We start from the raw sequence: 19841 nt of genomic DNA on the forward strand, positions 1-19841 counted from the left end.
TGCCACTTTGCGCTCAGTCCCTTTTCTAATAACAACTAAAAGTCAATTTGCCTTCTTGACACTTTGAATATTCAATTGGTGTAACCAAAGCAAAGCAGAGCTCTGTCTGAGTGACAAGAGCTAATTTACAACCCATCTTTGTGTTTACATATAATTAAGTTATTTTTCCTCCATGCACTTTGCTTTGCAATTACTTACTCTGCCTTTCACTTGACATTTATCATTCTTGTAAGATATTTCTACAACTCCTCAGTTACCTGCGCTTTTGGAAAAATATGACAAGTAATTCTGAATCATCTGCATATTCATCACTTCATTATTCACCAACATTTTCTTATCATTTCTGAGTTTGTTGAACAACAAAAATCCTCTTTTCCTCTTTGTGATAACTAACCTTTGTCTCCTATCTCAAAAGAAGTTATTTGTTTATTTCTTTCTGATTTTACCTCCATGCACTCATTCTTTTTTTCTGTTTTCTTTATTTGGCTTTGAAAGAAAAGGCTCTTTTTTCTTATAGTAGCTTCCTTTATTTTTTGTTTAACTCTTCTGGATCTATGTGCATGCATGAGGACATCTTTTTTTTTTTTTTTTTTTTTTTTTTGTGGTAAATATTTATTCTCAGTCCCTCATATTGTGCCTGTAAATACCACTGTGCTTTTTGCAAGCATTTCACTCATTTTACTGACCCTTTAAGTTCCATTTAGTTATAGGATCATAAAATATCCTGAGTTGGAAGGGATCCACAAGGATCATTGAGTCCAATTTTGGGATCCACAGAGGACCACCCAAAATTCAAACCCTATGTCTGAGTGTTTTGGATGTTGAAATTCAGGCCTGACGTTACATATCTGATTAACTTCATTGCTTTTTTCATTTTACCATTTAGGCATGAATGCTGACCACAAAAATGTGTAGAAAGTTCATATTCTTTTTAAAACGTCCTCTGAAAGAGTTTGTGCACACCAAGTTAAACCCACGCTAATATATATCTGGTATAGGTATATTTATCTAAGAGATAGGGCTGAATGGCTCTCAACGCTTACTTTGAACCATTCGTTCCCAGAGTTAAGATGTAAGGTTTCCTCTGTTTATTTTTTGAACCCACAGTGTTATTCGGTAGATAGGCAAATAACAACGTGAACTGAGAGCTTTTGTATGCTCATTCAGCTTGTGGGAGGCTGACGGTCCCATTGGCACCAGTAATGCAAGGGTTTTCTCACAGTGCCTCAAAAGAACTTAGAGAACTGTCAGAGACCCTGTTGTATCTCTTATCTTTACTGCATGCTTTTTTGTGTTTCTTCTTCTACAGGGGAAGTCTTCTACCTCTTTCTGTAGTTCTTCCCCATACCTATGCAGCTTTGGCCCTGGTCCCATGAGGATGATGCCTTGGCAATGTAGGGAAATGTGAGGTGTGGTGGGACTCAGCCTTCAGAAGGAACATTCATCCAGACTGAAGTGAACACAAGGGTTACAGAGTTCCTCTGTTTCCAATTGCTCCTGACTCAGTGTCTGGCCACGCTTTTCTTAGTGACAAGTATCTACCTCTGCAACAGAGGCAGATTTCTCTGTGGTGTGTCTTGCAAAGTAAGCTGTGCAAATGGAGAGCTGCAAAGCCTTTGGATGTACTCCAGGAGTGTACATTTATAAACATGTATTTAAATTTTTCCTAAGTCTCACCTGTTCTATTTTTCAGTCTGTATTTAACGGCATGCACACTTCCAAGTGTTGTGGTCTCATGTGCTGTCATACTCCACAGTTTGGTTTAGATGTTTTTTTTCCAGAAGCATTTCTTAGTTTGTCTATGAGGCCTAGTTTTGCTGTTTGGTTCCAAAAGCAGGGCCCTCCCTAAAAGGGAAAGGGAAAACCCAGCTCCAGCTCATGCCCAGCGAGGATGACCCAGGCACAGGAATCTCTGATCTGCAGCACCCTTGTAGAATAAGGAAAACAGTCTGACAATAAAGGAGGAGAGCGTTGCTCATTCCTGCAGTTCTCATAAACATTCTCTTAAAACTCAGCATTGCAGTGAATGGCATGAGATGAGCTTTGCCTAGATGGTGTAGATATACTATTTCCTCACAGGTCCTCCTCCTTACTGGGCATCCCTTGCAGAGCTTGAAGGAGCAGAATTGATGAAGACTCCCACAAAACCCAGAAATACAAACTGGAGACGTTCATTGTTTCTCTGTGCCTGAGCCCTTAGCTCCATTGCAACCCCCAGGATACGAGAGAGTGGTGGTGAGAGAGGCCAGGAGACTGGAAGGAGGCGAAGAGCCCTTCCAGTCCCTTTGGTGGTCAATGCAGAGTGACACAAAGGTTTGGGTGGATACTGGCCTCTGGGAAAGAAACACATTTGTGGAGAAACCCCTGATAGTGTCCAAGGCTTTGCTATATAAACATATCAGAGATCTTAAAGTGATCTGCTGGCAGAAAGCGAGGGGCTCATTTCTTTCAAAGTGTTTGCTTTAAGATGCCAATCATGTGCTCTTTCCGTAGCAAGAACTCGGCGGTATATTTGCCATTGTGCATGTGGTAGGATTGGGCCCAAGAGCTGACAGCTGGCAGATAAGGGCTTAACTAATGTTCTGTAAGAGGCAGGAGGGACAGATGTTATCATGGTTGCCTGATTCATGGGCAGGGCCAATAATCAGCTGCAAGCTGCTGCTGTAGCATGAAGGCTGCACAGCTCCCGTGCGAGGCACAACGTTTCAGCCAGGCTTCTGAAGGAAGCTGGTGGAAAACTGATCTGGGCTTCCCCAGGACAAGCATCACCTCTGACTTCTGGGAGTGCTGTCAGCATTCCATATGAGGAGAAAAATGGATTTTTGAATTTTAGATCTGGTGTTTTCCTTCACTGGTGAAAGTAAAAGGTGAGGGCTGGCATGCAGTCCTCCTCCACCTCCAGCTTGGTATCTTGTGCAGTGAAGGACGCACACAGTGTCTGATATCTGAATCATGGCTTTCAATGAGAGAACATAAAAAAAAGTCTTTAAGAAGTTCTACAGGAGGATTTGAGACTCTCACTATAAGAAAGAAATTGAGGCCTGAAGAATGTCCAGAGAAGGGCAAAGAAGCTGTGAGGGATCTGAAGCACAAGTCATATGGGGAGCAGCTGAGGGAACTAGGATTGTTCAGTCTGGAGAAGAGGAGGCTCAAGGGTGACCTTATTACCCTCCACAACCACCTGAAAGGATGTTGTGATGAGGTGGGGTCGACCTGTTCTCCCAGGCAACAGCAATGGGATGAGAGGAAATGGCCTCAAGTTGCACCAGAGGAGGTTCAGGTTGGATGTTAGGGAATATTTCTTAGAAAGGGTGGTGAGGCAGTGACACAGGCTGCCCAGGGAGGTGGTGGAGTCACTGTCCCTGGAGGTGTTCAAGAACCGTGTGGATGAGGGACGTGGTTTGGAGTGGTCACAGGCATGGGTTGATGACTGGACTGTATGATCATGGTGGTCTTTCCAACGTTAATGATTCTATGAAAACTGATTCTTGTGCTTTGTTTTTGCTTCTTTGTAGACCAAGATCTTTCCTATAGGGTTCAAAATACATCTAAACAAATAAATTACCTTCAAAACTGTCTTAGAAGTTCAAAGTTTATCAAGGAAAGAGGAAGAAAATAAACTCATCTATAATAATTAAAGACATAAAGACATAATTTTGTCAAGGAAAAAATAAAACAACTTTGAATTTCACTTTTGATTATGAGCAAGAGGAGTTCCCTGGTGGCTGGGAAGTGATAAGCCCTTGAAATTGATAGCATGCGTATATTCTATCTAGGTTCACTTAGCTGGAACTAGTAAAGAAAAATACAATTAAAATATTCATACATTAAATTCAGTTATTTAAAGAAGCCAGATTTCCATGGGGCAGACACCCTTGCATAGGATGACTACTCCGCAGTATCAGCTGGGAGGTAGGGGACCAGTCCCTGGACAAGCACCATCCCCAATGGGTCAGGCTGATATCACACAAAAACTCTCCTTTTCTTACCCAAGTGTCCCATAGCTTGAAGGTGTCACAGCTCCAGCTGCCTTGCCACATAAACTGAAGAGTAAATGTAACTCAGACTGAACTTAAGGACAAGGAATATTTGTGGCAGAAAGAACGCACTTGGAAAGGAAATATATGTATATGTTTTTCAGTAGAAGCAACCATTTGAAGCTGCTTAGTGTTCTGAAACATTCACATGGCTATGATGTCAGCTAGGAATGCCAGAGGCATGCAGTAATGTCCAATTAATAGATTAGGGGATCACGTAATAGATGTGTGATCTAGGGGTATATAATAAATACGCAATGAAAAGTTCACACAAGCTTAGAAATTTATCTCAGGGATATCAAACTATACACGGTAACATTTCCTAATTAAGCAACAACAAAAAAAGCAGCCTCTGGGTGAAGCTTTGCAGAGAACAATGTTATCAGATCTCTCCAGGTAAACATGAGGACCATATAAAACAGGCTGCTTGAAGCAAAGCAGCACCTCTTCTCTACCTCCCTTTCCAGCCATTGGCCTGAGGGCTCCCAGAGCAATGGATGTAAAGGGGATCTGCTTGCTCTTTGTCATCCTCGCTGTAGCCCTCATCAGCTCAACAGAAGGAAAACCACCATGTAAGTACATTTACTTCCTGTTGCTTTTGCAGGTATGTACATCAGCCTGATTACAGTGATTCTAATAACAGCAAGAGCATGCCTCCAGATCACATACCAGACTGTGACTGTATTGCTCTGGCACTATTCCCAAATCCGGAGTCTAATTTTTAATTTTGTTTTCAGAGAAAGCTACAGCAAAACAACAACAAAAACTGCAGGTCAACTACTGGTGAAATAACCAGAAACCTGCCCCAAAGATGGAAGAACAAAATGCCCAGGAGTTCACTAGAACAGGATTGGGATTGGAGTAGTAGTTAGGTTTGTCTAAAGAGTCTCCTGACATCCATTTCACATTACTTTTCTGCAGGAATGTGTTTTCAGATAAGTCTGTCTGCCTCATCAGAAGACAAGTCATTTAAGTAACTCAGGAAGTGGAAAGCAAGTAGCTCAAGAATTTCTTGGTTGTAGTTGACTATGTAATAGATACTAGTAACAAAATATTAAAAGTCACCACTCAGAGGGTGGTGACACACTGGAACAGGTTGCCCAAGGAGGTTGTGGATGCCCCATCTCTGGAGGCATTCAAGGCCAGGGCTGGATGTGGCTCTGGGCAGCCTGGTCTAGTGGTTGACAACCCTGCCCATGGTGGGGGGGGGGGGGAGGGGTGAAACTAGGTGATTGTTAGGGTCCTTTTCAACCCAGGCCATTCTATCTATGATTCTATGAAAAGTGCAGCTACAATTATTTGTACGCAACTATGTTCTTACAGTGACCTAAAAGATAACACTAAGGTTTTTTATCTTTATACTTACTGAAGATCCACAGGACCCTTAACTCATTATTTCCTCAAATGAGATGAGCAAATTAACAAATATTTACCAATCAGCCAAATCAACCAATATTTACCAGCAAATATTAGCTCAATACCTGAAGTTATGATTTTTGGCATTTGATGGGATCTGTTTGAATTTCACTGTCCCACTGTGCTATGCTGGGCTGGATGCATGTGGGACCACGCCACGCTGGATGAAGTACAGTTCTTACCGAAGTTGATAGGGGAGTTTCACCTCAGCCATTAGGGAGGGGCCCAGCATTTCACTTGCCATCTATTTGCCATGAACAGATCTTAAAACAAACATTTTAAGTTTTGATCTTAACAAGCAAAAGAAAACATACATTTACAAGATGGACAGAGTCCAGGGAAAGCTTATCGTTTCAAGAGAACACTTGATAAATGCACCTCTGCTAAAAAGCAAACTAACACCCAGTAACTTTGGATTTCTGTGCTCAACAGCAAAATGCCAGTGCAAAATAGCTGCCAGAGAGCGGAAGAACTGCGGTCCCCCAGGAATCTCAGCAGCAGCCTGCAGGAAAGCTGGGTGCTGCTTCAATGCATCAGTACCTGGCGTCCCCTGGTGCTTCACTGCTAAACCAAAGAAAGGTAACATATCCACCAGAAACACTAACTTACCTAGTGTTTGCTTATACAGAAACACGTACAGTCAGGGAGCAGCTCGTTCTTACTTTTGAGCCAAAGAAGTGGGTGCAAACCTCTCTCAGAAGACCTTTGGTAGAAAAATGCAAAGTTAAATATTGATTGCCTTGGAACAGGCTTGGAACGCATCCTCTTTGCACAAGATATTTCTTTTTCCTTCAGGCTCCTAGTTATCAGATAGCCCAAGCTGGCTGTTTAAAAACATTTCACTGCCAATTGTGGTCTTGTCTGTCAGTGGAGCATATGATGCTTGGCACTTACCACAAATTCTATGTGACTGACAAGAACATTAACGCTGCTTTAGCAACATGTGTTAAAGAGATCAGAAAGTCCTCAGCAGATGAATCCATCTGCATTCATTTAAAAACATGGACATGTTGTAACTTACAGGTTTTTCTTCTTTTCTTTTTTTAAGATTATTTTCATGCTTACCACTTTCTTCATTTTCTGCATGATTCCCAGTATAATTCCAATGTGTAGTTCTTTTTTTCTTTCCTGCTTTTTCTTCCAGTGTTCATTTAATGAAATCTCCAAATTATGTCACGGTAGATCATTTTCTCCATTAAATTCTTCCTTCTGCAGACCCATTGGAAAATCTGAACTCCTTCCATCTTTTACCCTTATGCTGCCATATAGAGTCAGAGGTACTCACCCAAATCCTTCAGGAGCTGAATGCATTTCATGTAACTGTTGAACGTGCAGTGCCAACTGCATGACTCCTTCTCAGGAGAACTTCAGTGCAATTTTACCCATTGTACCACCAGCTCTGGACACATGAAATAAGAGGAAGTGAGGGTATAATGGCAATGTTAACAAATAATTAACTTGGTGTGAATCAAGATTGTTCAACAGGGCTTAGAACTGCTGAAATTTAATTTTGACATTGAACACTGCTTGCTTTTCTTGTAAATCTTGAAAAAGAAATGGCTGTATCTCACAGTGTCGTTTTCATGGAGTTGCTTCTCCGAGGAGTAATCTTCCAGGATAGGAATATCTAATTATTCAACCTGGATGGTGAAAGTATTTTAAGAAGGTTTTAATGTTGTGGAAGGTGGCTTAATGTAGATTCCCCACAACTACACTTCCTATCTGTTGGTTGCATTCCCACAAAAGTTCCTTCCTTGCATGTAATTTTAATTTGCTGGATGAGCTGTGATTCCTCACAAGTGACTTAGCTTTCCTCCACAACTGAAGTTGGCATGGAGGTGAATGGATCTTCCTCTCCCCACGTCAGCAGGGCTACTGAAGTGTTGGTCTCTTGCATTGAGCCAGACACAAGGCTGCTGTTCGTGGTGTCATCATGGAAGACAAAGAATCATTGAATATTCTCAGTTGAAGGGAAACCAGAAAGATCACTGAGTCCAACTCCTGGCTCCACACAGGACCACTCGAATTCAAATCCTGTGTCTAAGAGTGTTGTCCAAACACTCCTTGAACTCTGGCAGTTGGGGCTGTGACTGTTCTGCAGTCGGCTCTCTGCTCCACTGCTGGATCTGCAAAAGGCAAAACCGGATTGCTGCCTGCCAGGCACTTCTAGGGATGAACTTTGGCCCATCTAGCCCCTAGGGTGCAGCAGAAGTTCCTCATCTTTTGGTATGTAGCTTTGCATACTAGGCATAGTAAGCGTTTGAGTGATCTTCCTGTCTGAAATCAGTGTGGAAAAGGTCACCACAGCTGTTGTGCTTGCTCATGCACCCCATCTACCTTTTGTGAATTTTTCCACCAGATATGTTGGGCATAATGTAACACAGCCTCTATCCTTCCTTCCTTTTTGCTTTACACAGTTAAGAAAGTGTGTCCTGCTGATCCTCGTATCCGAGTGAACTGTGGCTACCCTGGCATCACAGCTAAGGAGTGCTTAAGCAGGAGATGCTGCTTCCGGCCACGTCCTGCTGGTGTCCCCTGGTGCTTCTACCACCGCACGGTTGAAGAAGGTAACATCCAAATGAGATATCTCCCCTGTGTCCCCACGGCCACCCCAAAGTTCCAGAACAGGACAGGATCTTCTCTGATTCTCAGATCTCAGTGGGTTCAGAGCCTCCTCACCTGAAGGCGTGAGTGGGTGATAAACCCCTAAAAGACCAGCTTCTTGCATGGAGGGGTGGTGTTGATGTGTTCCAGGGCCAGGGACCTGAGGGCAATTGGGACTCAGGTATGAGTGCAAGCCCTTGGCTAGCATGATGATAGAGGTCTGGCTGTCAAGTCCACATCTGCTTTATCACAAGAGGCAAAGGCTTCTTTTTAGAGACACGGAGTGAACCTGACAAAAATTTCTGATCCCCTCCTCCTGTATTACAGTACAATTGGTGCAGCCCTGGCTGTTTCCAAGCCACCCCATGGTCTATTTTGCCCCTGGGACTCTCATTTGATTTAATGATCTGAATCATATCTAGGAAACACATGTAAAGACAGGTAGGACACTAGTTGCTAAAGTCTGCTTGTTGGATGCACACACTCTTTTCAATGTACTGCATCTAGGCAAATACTTCCTTGCATTGTGTCAAATTTGAGGAAAAAACATATCTCTTAACATGCTTCTTCTCTTTTCCTCTCCAGGTTGTTAAAGTAGAAACTTGCTGAAGAACCTGCTCAACTGGGAAATAACAGCCAGATATCCCAGCTCCAACTCTCTGTTTGTAACAACGATTTCTAGGTGATTATTTCTTCATTCTGAAGAAAATATAACCACAACTTTTATTCTCTCAGTAGGGTAGTACGTACAGTTTTTCAACGTAATAAAAGAACCAAGACACAGTCCATGAGTCCTCTGCTATCTTTATTTCAAAGCTGCATATTTCTGCTTCCCATGAAGTCAGACATCTCAGCGATATTCGCTGCTTACATTTCACAGCTGTATGTATGTGCTACCTGACAGGTGGCTGCATATGGACCCCTCTCTTTTCAGCACTGAAAATACTCAGTGCTCCCCTTCACATCGCTACAACAGTAGGGCTGGTTTGCTTTTTCCCCTCAGGACATAAGTGAAGCTCCATTTACTTGGGTGCTCCACAGAAAAGAAGCATAGTATCATTAAGGTTGGAAAAGACCACTAAGTTGACTTAGTCCAACCACCAACCCATCCCCACCATGCCCACTAACCATGTCCCTTTGTGCTGCAAGAAGAGAAAACCTCCTTGGAGATTCCACTATGATGATGATGTCATCCAAGTGTGTAAAAATGAGTTATTCATAAAACTCCATTATCTCACACTTAAAGTGGGCTTAATATTGGGATTTGAACGTGGTTGCAATATGAGCAAATAAACTTGGAGAAGTCTTCTGAAGACCTTGGAAGTTCTTTGCTAAGGAAGATTTGGTGTTGTAGCCCAGAGGAATTTGGAAGGCCTAAGTACAGGATTTTATGTACTGCTACAACACACAGGTCCTGCTGGCCTCCCCCATTCCAACTTCCAGGAGGTGAGTTTGGAAGAGATATGAGGTACGGATGGGATTGATCAGTAAGTCCTAAGGGACTTACTATGTGGGGAGTTTACAATATGTGAGTGGCTGAGGCTTGTAAATGGTTTTCAACATCGCCCAAATATACTTGTAGAAAAAGTGTGAAGAATGTCTAAACCAGTAAGAGAACCAGCTGAACAAGTTCTGAATATTTTTCTGGGGAAACAAAAGAAGGCCAGCTACACAACTGTCATCAGCAGACGTGCTACCATAATAGGAATCAGTTCTGTGACACAAAATCTTTGTGCTGATGAGGCTGTTCTGCAAACAGTGAATGATGTTGAAAATCACCAGTGCCTGGTGGTCCTCAGTAGGCTGTTATCATGACAGCAGATTGCAAACAATACTTTGGCTTCTCAAAGACTGAGAAGAAAATGTTTGGCAATGTATATCGATTCCATGTGTGGCTCTTCAGTGAGGAACAATCTGGCAAAAAGATGTAACTGAAAACACCTCTGCAGATACACTTTTTAACATGTCTACTTACTCTCTCCCATTCCCAAATACCACTAGAAAGGCCATGCTTCCTGTTCAAGCTCTGGCAAAGCTCCCATTCGGAGGGAAGGTTTCAGGCAAGGTGCAGAACCAAACTGAAAAAGAGCACAAAAGCCGAAATTTTCCTGTAGTAAACAGCTGAACCACAGAGTTGTGTCGCAAATATCCGTGAGCTACTGGCCCAAAGTTTCAGTTCTGGAGTTTATTAATAGGAGACACTTATCCCATGTGTTCAAGTACATTTCAAGATTCTTGGTCACAAAGAAGAACATGAAAGCTCAAAATGATGCTCTCAAACAGCAGAAGCTAGAACATACGAGCTACTTCTGTTTCCCTGATATAGCATGTGTGGTCCTTGCCCCAGTTTACCCCAGGCATACCATGGCAGGAGGAGAATGACAACGTGTGCTCAGTGGTAGAAGACGAATTGGAAAACAGATAGACTTTGCTTTACAATACTTCTGTTGCAATGCACGATATTTGGCCCACTTACATCAGCACTCACACACATGGGAGTGGACTGGTGTGGTTTGAAGCAGCTATCATCAGTCTGGTGATTTGAGTCTATTGCATTTTGAAAAGCTGAATCTGGGAAGTAAAACCTGATCCATGTGCTCCTTCTTGCTCAAAATGGGATTTCCCCACTTCCTGCCCTTTCTCAGGCTTGGCACTAGACCTTGTCCAAGGGGGCATTATCATGGCAGCATGCAGCTTTCAACAAACAGAAGCAGAAAAATCCTGAGCTTCATTTAACTTTTGCTTCTTTTATAACGATTTTGAAGCAACTTCCTCATTGTACCTCAGAAGAAAGCAAAAAAAAAAGCACGGATAAGACTTCAGGTAAAGCTACAAAATATGTTTAACATCCGACTGTAAGGATTTGGGGGGTGAGCAAGGAGGGCTCAGGAGAAGGGGTCACAATTTGATATCTCACTTTCATGTTTTCTTAATATTTTCCATCTGTAGGAGAGATCAAAGACAGGCACATAACTGCAGTGCCAAGCAGCTAGCAATGCAATTGCACAATATTGCATTAAAAGTTCTCAGATGTTCTTGAAAAAATCTGCAAGGCAACAAAAAAAAGGGAGAGGAGGGCAGGAAAAAACGAGGCTTTGAAATAAAAAAGAAAGATGCAATTAGTACTAATGTCACTAATGCTGCCCTTGACAGCATTTTCTGACATAAATGGAGCTTGCAATATACATTTCCCAACCAAGACCTTTATTATGGTTCTCCTCAGATCAGATTTCGGTGCTGAAAACTGACAGTGTGACAACTGCTCACTGTCAACCTGGACACTTACATCTTTTCAGGCTAAAAAAGAGGTCATTCTTACTGTAGCAGCTTTCCTACCTTCCAAACTGCACTCGGAAGGAGATTTTAAATTGATAGCTACAAGAAAATACAGCATAAACTGTTGTTTTCAAATGCTCTTTGTTTTATGAATCTATTTGCAGCATAGAGTGGAAGGTAATTGTGTGTGAGGTACATTAATTTTTACACAGTTGCTAATGAGAAGCTTATGGTTGGCTTATTTCATAGCATTAATTATAATATAAAACACTAAAAGTAATTTAAGTTGCCCCTCCAGCTACAAAGGAGTTCTGTTCTTCTTTTCTGGTCTATGGAAATTTGGCATGCGGAGGCATCTAATTTTGGAGGCTGTAAATCCTTCAGTCCAGCATTTCTTGCACACCATAAAATATGACCTCTATTATCATTAGAAAACTGTCTTGCCTTTAGTATGAAAAATGCAATCCTATTGCATCCTATGGGCTATTTGTCCTTTAAAGCATCACGGCTCACGCTGTCTAGGACTGGACACTTGACCTGCTTGTGAAAGCTGTGGCTGCTGTCCTTGAACTGTGGTGACAAATAAGCTAACCCTGAGGCTGTGGCAGGCAGGATGGGTGGCACAAGGACAACTTAGCATGAAAAGTCACACTGCCAACAAAGTGTTTGCAAAGTAAGACACACCTATACTACAACCCGTCTTCTGACACTGATGTTCTTGGGGTTTGAAACAGGTCTAGTTTCCTGTCCAAGAGTTTTTCTCTCAGCACAACAGGAAGCAGCACTCCCAGTGCCTCATGGTTTCTACACTGGAACACTGTTTAGAGTGGTAGAGATAGGAAGCATGTCATTTCTTGGCCAAGGCAGATCTACAGAAGAAACTTGAGCAGAAAAATACTGGTTTTCTAAATGAGCTGAAGAGACCTTTCATGATGTACAACTTGACAGAAATGCACAGGAGGCCGCAGAAGAACACTGCATGGGTATTGTGGCAGAACAAGGGAGAGCTGTACTTTGTAAAACAGGGAATAGATAGCTGTGACAAGCAGAATAAAACATTTCTCTTGGAACAAGGGAAGAGGGAATCTATACATTCCAGAGTACTGAGCAGAAAGAAGAAAGGGAATCACAGAATCATTAAGGTTGGAATAAACCTCTGAGACCATCTAGTCCAACCATGAGCCCATCTCTCCATGTACCTCAGTGCCACATCTACACACGATCGTTCACTGCCTCCTGTAATGCAAGAACACGGGGAACCTGTGCTGAAAAAGGTAGCATGATGAATATGAACAAGTGACTCAAATAGGAATTAGACAAGTCCATGGAACTTAAATCCATCAAAGGCAAGAAAATACAAAGAAACTCCCAGAGAATCAGATAGTTCTTGACTTGTCAAGCAAGCACGCCTTGATATTTTGCCCTGTTTTTACACTCTTCCCTGCTTACTGCTGTTGCCCCTGTCAGATCCTTGGCAGCACAGATCTTTGCCCTAAGCCAAACATAACTGCATTTCTGCTTTGAAGAATTTTTACTGTTTGTATCCATAACCTAACTGCTCTGGGAGTTACGTGAAGCTACCAAAACGTACATCCAAACCAGGCAGTTTGCTGCTCTTGCTGACTGCCAGAACCTCATGCAATCAGTGAGAATGTACCTCAACCAACACAGCTGCCACATATGCCCCTTTGAGAGAGAACAGGGACAAAAGCAACTGTCTGAAAATAATAACACTTTATTTGATCTTTTTTTTTGTTGTTGTTACATTATCATAAATGCTCTCTATTCTCAGAAAACAAAGCCCTAGTTTGGAAAATAATGCACATACAAATCTCTTACGGGTATTAAGTATACAGAAATATACAAAGATTTCTCTATTGTTGTAATATATCATCAGAATGTCCCACATCCCACATTTTTACTCAGGTTCACCGTACCAGTAAGCGTAAACTACAAAGGTAACAAGCAACCTGAAAAAAGACATGGTTGATATAATTACATATATGTATATATATATATCTACAACAGTGCAAATATATCACAGCGTGCAGGCAGCAGTAGTCTCTAGAGAAGCATAATAAAACTGATTCATAGTAATGCAAATGCATTACAGAAACAAGAGACAACAATGACATTCGATATACAGAATATGCACACTTCAGCACGCTGATTTAAAACGATGCTTGCATTGACTCTTGCTTTAAAAACAAAAGAACAAATATTAAATAATTCAATTATAGATTCAAGGGCAGTATCTCACAATAAGGTCAATTGACTCAGATTAAGTAATGAACAAATCTGTACCACTACAGGTAAGAGTTTGGCTACACTGCAGGACTTGTTTTCTTGATAGATATATCACATGATCTATTTCCTTAAATTTCATTTACTTTTATTGTAAATGAGGAGCATTTGTTCCATATTCTTTTTCAGAGTTGCTCAACAACTTTGAGAAGCAGTAAACCTGCTTCTTAAAGTGAAACAGAGGAGTCTGTATAATAACACTAAACCGGGTTACCAAAATAATTTAAACTAGGGTCAAAAAAAAAGACATCACAGATGTCAACATCAATGTTAAAGATTTCCATGTCACCTTATGATCTGCATAAAAAGACCCATTGTAGATTTTTCTTTTCTTCTTGAAAGAGAGAAGCACACCCTTAGATCCAGACTGTTTGGCATTCTGTAGCCCAAAGAAATCTAAAAATGACTGTGCTCCTTCTCAAACTACTTTGCTCTATACTCCAGAAGCTCACTGTAACCACCCATGTGGGCAACAACCATTATCTAGCAAGGAGGACACACGCAACTGGTTCATGTGGCCTGAGCTGTACAGCAGCCTCCAGAAAGAAAATGGATCAACAAAATCTTGGTGAACGTTGAAGGCATAAACAATGTCCAGAATGCAGGCTGAGTTATGGGAATTCTTTTTACAAAAGGATTCATATTTTCCTTGGTCATCCTTTGTTTTACATTTCTTGTAATGACTCTCAATAGAATTCTAAATCTCTGTGAGGAAGCTTCTACAACTGACAAATACATAAAGTTATGGTTTATTGTAGGATTTCAAAGTAATAAAAAACTTAAAGGAAGCTTGTAAACAGGAGAGAAAAACTTTTTTTACATGGGTAGTAGGCCAAGGGGGAACGGTTTTAAACTAAAAGAAGGGAGATTTAGATCAGATGTCAGGAGGAAATTTTTCACTCAGAGGGCGGTGAGGCGCTGGCACAGCTGCCCACAGAAGCTGTGGTGCCCCATCCCTGAGGTGCTCAAGGTCAGGTTGGATGGAGCCCTGGGCAGCCTGAGCTGGTGGGGGGCAGCCCTGCCCAAGGCAGGAGTTGGGGTGGGTTGGCTTTGAGCTCCCTTCCCACCCAAACCATTCTGTGATTCTTGGACAGGACAGTAGGAACTGATCCCTGAAAATGCTACTGCCTCTGTCCAATCGCAAAGCCCATGATTAATGTCAGTGGCACCCAGCACTTAAGCGCTCACTAGTGCTGCGTGGCACAATCAGTAAGACCTGTGTCATGAACTCAGCAACGATCAGTCTGTCATAGACTGTTACAAAGGATGTGACACAGTGTCATCTTCTGCCTACTCTTTGTTCCCAACAGCTTTTCAAAATGCCTTTGTGATTGTTCCATCTTATTAATGGATTTCCATATAGAACTAGAAGAAAGTAACTCCTGAGTAATCGCACCCTTTTGGGGTGTTGGGTAGGAACACAGATACAATAAGATCATTTGATCTCAAATGAAAAAGAACAACCTTTGGGACAGTATCTCTGCATCTACCACTGAGATGCCCTCTGCAGAAATCCAGATCAATTACCCACCAAGTCACCCTGCTCTAGGGGAGTCTGAAGTCAGATCGTGCTAAAACTAACCCTGAAGTTTTTTAACATTCTTGCTTCTGGCAGGGATTTTGCTGTCCTGCGTGAATATTAAAGGTAAGAATAATTCTAGCAGAGCTCAAGAGTGAAATCCACTGCATCTGATAAGACATTCTGCAGTGCTGGGGGGGTCTTGCCATTAGGCAGGACAAATACAAACAGCCCTCTTCTCCACCAAGCCACCAGGTGGGATGGACCTACAGCTCAGTGAGTAAAGGCAATGTGGAAGAAGGCGCAGAGGCTGCAGAAAGAATTACTAATGTCATTTTCACTCTTCTCACATGCATTTTTTGAGGATCTCTGGAAACATCGCTGCCCACCTTAGGTCCCTCCTTCTGCCCTTTTTGTATTGGTCCTGAATATAAGTGTCACGTGGCAGGAGACAAAAGAAGGAAATTGTATTTCAATAAAATCTAATGCTGAAAAATAATTAAGAACCCTTCCTTCTTAGTTTGGAAAGAACAAATAAACACTGGCAGTTTTAGTATGCAGAGCACTCCTGGATTGGCATTTCTGGTGCAAAAAGAAAAGAATAGAAACATTGTTTTTCCTTATCAAAATTATGCAGATAATAAAATCTATTATGCAAACCCAAACTAAAAGTACTACAGGAAAACATACACTCCTCTCTATGCTCTATTTTAACTCTCCTTTGCCCCGAATATTTTTTGGTTCAAAAAGATTAATTCAAGATCACTGTAATCACCCAGCAACTAACCTAAAGCAAATTGACTTTTTGCTATAGTCTTTGAGTGCGTTCACACAGCCAACATCTCAGTTTCCCTGTGCAATACAGTCCTCAACCAGCAAAGCACTCAAGCCTGGACTTTATTTTAGAGATATCAGTCGTTACTTTGATTCATGAAACAATACAGATGTGAGGAGTTATTAACACAGATAATTACTTATTTGGAAAAAGCTTTGGAATAACCCATTAGAGCAGAATGCATCCATCTGAGTACATCGCACAGATAAGATGTCCTTCTGTGAGAATCACTGCAGTGGTGCTACTCGTCAGGGTGCACTACCACACTTTGTTTCAAAAATAAATGCTTAACATACCATTAATTTTTTTTTTTGTCAATACAGACACTGGCACAAAAGAGTAGACTGAAATAGCTGTCATCTGATACACCCCGTTTTCAGACTCAAGTAGTCATTATCTCACACATAATTATCTCTGTCTTTAATGTGCATATATGCTCCTTCAATAAGAAAAGAGATAGTTGGGGTTTCAAATGTTAAGAATCGCAAGGGAAGTCAGCACCAGATATTTTTTCCACTACTCCCTTTGACCCATAAAGATGACATTTTCTCAATTTTTTATGTGAGTAGAAACCGTTTTCCAAATCGTTTATTTCATCGTAAATAAAAGAAAAAATTACTCCTGAAAACTTCCAGATTATATGCAGGTTTCAGAAAAAAAAAAAAAAAAGAAAAAAAAAAAAATTTGAAGCATAAAGTCTTAACTGATGCACATAATAACCAAAATAACATAAAAATAAATAAACAAAAATGAAACAAGGAAGCCAACAGAACGCTAAAGACTTCTAGAAATCACAACAGCAATCATAGGTCCAGTCTACAAGAGACCATTTAAAAACATTTGTGCCTTGTGCAATTTTTAAATGGATTGCAACAGGTCTGAATGGTAATAATAGCATTGATTTCAACATGTTTATGGCTATTTATACACAGTTATAAAAATAGACTTTTTGAAGTGTTTAGTTTCTTGCTGGCCTCATCTTTTTTTCAGCATGAAGCCCCTAGAGGTTGGCAAAGTGTTTGCTCAGTTCACTAACACAGGAATGCATTTTATCCTAGCCTGTTAGAGCTTATTTCTGCAAAACAATAGAAAGGCCAAACAGAATCTGTGTTAAAAGACTTTACAGCTTAAGAACATACAATTGGGATGCACTTCAAATACTTCTGTCCCACAGTAACATCAAGGGATATCATTAGTTAATTTTAGCACCAAGGCAGGAAAGAATGATTATCTCATCTGTGGGTAGAGCTGGCTTCAAGAGAATTCATTTATTTCTTTATTGGAATACTACAGCCTGAAAGTGTTGCTCAGAATAGTAACTTTCAGCTAAATTCTGCCAGCAGATGGCTGGGAAGAAGCACAGCTAATAAAAGGAGTGACAGAAATATTCTGGAGCATCTATTTTCTTAGGAACACCCACAGAGGATCAGATTTTTGGCTACCATCATACAATATATCATTACAGTGCAGAAGGATATACTGCAGACTAAAGAGCTAAAATAAAATCTACCAGCAGAGGAACAAGCACACACAGACAAGACAGTGTTCAAGGTGCCCATATTACTAAATAAGGTTAGACAGGAGAAGACAGCATCGCCCTCATCTAAGTGTAGAAATATCAGTTTTATCAGCAAGGTTATTTCATTTGATAAACTGCAGGTGATCTTCAGTGTGCTGTTTGCTAAATGGTGTTGGTAAACACAAAACTTAAACCCTGACCTGATTTAATGATGTGGATGTCATTCATTCATACTCAGCTAGCCCACAGCAAGACCATCGGTGTGCAACAAAAGAGTCATCTGGTAAACCCTGTTTTTCATCTGTTTGCAAACAGTAACGGCCTGAAATACTTACAAAAATATTCTGAGAGTCTTAAGATAATCAAAGTAGGCTGTACCAAGGAATTTCAGCTTGTGACTTGTTTAATAACTGTTCACAGTTCTGAGTATTATTTAGAGCAGCCAAAGTTCTTACTTTCTTGTAGCTAACAGCCAGGTAAACACATACCTTCTTGTTAGCATGCCTGGAAATGCTGTAGAGCTGTACAAAAGCTCTACTAGCTTCAGGGATATTTTAAGAAAAGAAAAGAAAACAAACAAAAAAAAAAAACAGCAAAAAAACCATGCAGATTGTACAAGGATTTTTTTTTTTTCTTTTAAAGTAAAGATTAACCTTGCTTTCACAGGCCAACCTTACTTCCAGGGAATGTTCAGCTACCATTCCTAAAATGCGTGAAAAGCCTTCAGCCTTCTGGAACACTGGCTTAACTCAAGTATGCTGATTTTAATAGGTATACACAGTCTGTGTCTGCACCAGTAAATTACAGATAGTCTGGGCATGGGTAAGGAAAACTAACAAACTGTCTTCACTGAGAAATGAATGGTAGAGTTGTCGCCCAGCACAACCCAAGGTTTTTCAGAAAGCATTTGAAGTTAGCATAGGGCAGAGATTGTTCCTAGAAGACCCAGTTGTTTGAGGATTAACAAGACAGCAGATTGTGCAAACTGGCCTAAAGGCCAGAGATCAGATTCTGGCATTATTTAGTTAACTAGTAAAGATGTAGCTGTGAAGTCCTCAAACGTAGTCTGTGAACTGTAATTAATGATGAGCAGATGAACAAGGTCTTCATCTACTCTACCATTATGAATTACTGAGCTCCTGAGTGGTTTGCTGTCACTGAGCTGCTTCCAGTCTACAAGACTTCAGCACCCTGTTAGGAATAATGCATTTGTAGAATGTGTAGTTCTGGCTCAGGTATCTACGACTCTTAGGTAAATGGACAATAACTGCAGAAGGTACTGGAATTCACAAAGAATTTCTTCAGGGTGTCCAACACGGGCATGAGTGCCATGCTATCATTTTGGGTTGCCAATCCATACCCATGAAAATTAGTAACAAAATTTGTAACAACTTAGTGTCAGAATTCCCCAACAAGTTTACAAAGGTGAGATATACAAAACAAATGCACGCCTCTTGCAATAGTTTCATAGGTGTTTAGATCAATTTGCTGTTAATTTTCATTTCACTTACGTAGACTTTTGGATGCAAACAAAACTGTTTGGCCTGCAGTGTTACAAAGCCCTTTGCATAATCTGAACAGACTCCTACAAGTCATTTTTAACTGGCATTTCAAACACTGACATACAAGGCAGTCGCAAGTGGTTTAACACAATACTCCAAGCTCTGAACTATAGATAGGTCTTGGACTCCATCAGACGATTTCTTAGACTTTAGGGACAGATTCTGCTTTCATAATTTAAGAAAAAATGAGCCTTGGAGTGCTTTGATCTTTTCATTCACAGGAGGTAGATCAAACAGATAAGGAGCAGTATCAGTATTTTCAAGATAACAAATCTTTAGGATTTAAAAGACACTGCAAAAGAATGTATTTTCAATCATTCAGCAGTAGCTTGAACATGTCTGTGCTATCTATTGCTGCTTCCAAATATGGATCACAGACTTAGCGCAGACTCAGAATCTGCCCTGTCCTCCTATCATGACAATTTTCAGATATGAGACCAGCTCGACAAGTAAAGCACCAGAATTCTACATTTAAACAGAAACAAAAATAATGACTTGAATCATTTTAGACTTTTCTTTTTCTGTTTTTAAAAAGTACCCATATCAAAAAGATGCCTTTTCCTTATTATTACAGTTGCAGATTTTTGGCCAGTAGGGGTAATGCCATGGAAAACAACTGCAAAATAATACATAGAAAACCATGACAACGAAACTCTCAAATTTAAAAAGATGATATAATCCTATTTTCTTTGCATTTCTCATTTTGCATTTCGTTATCTTGTCACCTACAGATGACATTATACTATTCTGGCTACCAGGACTTGAATTA

Source organism: Tetrao urogallus (genome assembly GCF_951394365.1).
Source record: "Tetrao urogallus genome assembly, chromosome: 1".
NCBI lineage: Eukaryota > Metazoa > Chordata > Aves > Galliformes > Phasianidae > Tetrao > Tetrao urogallus.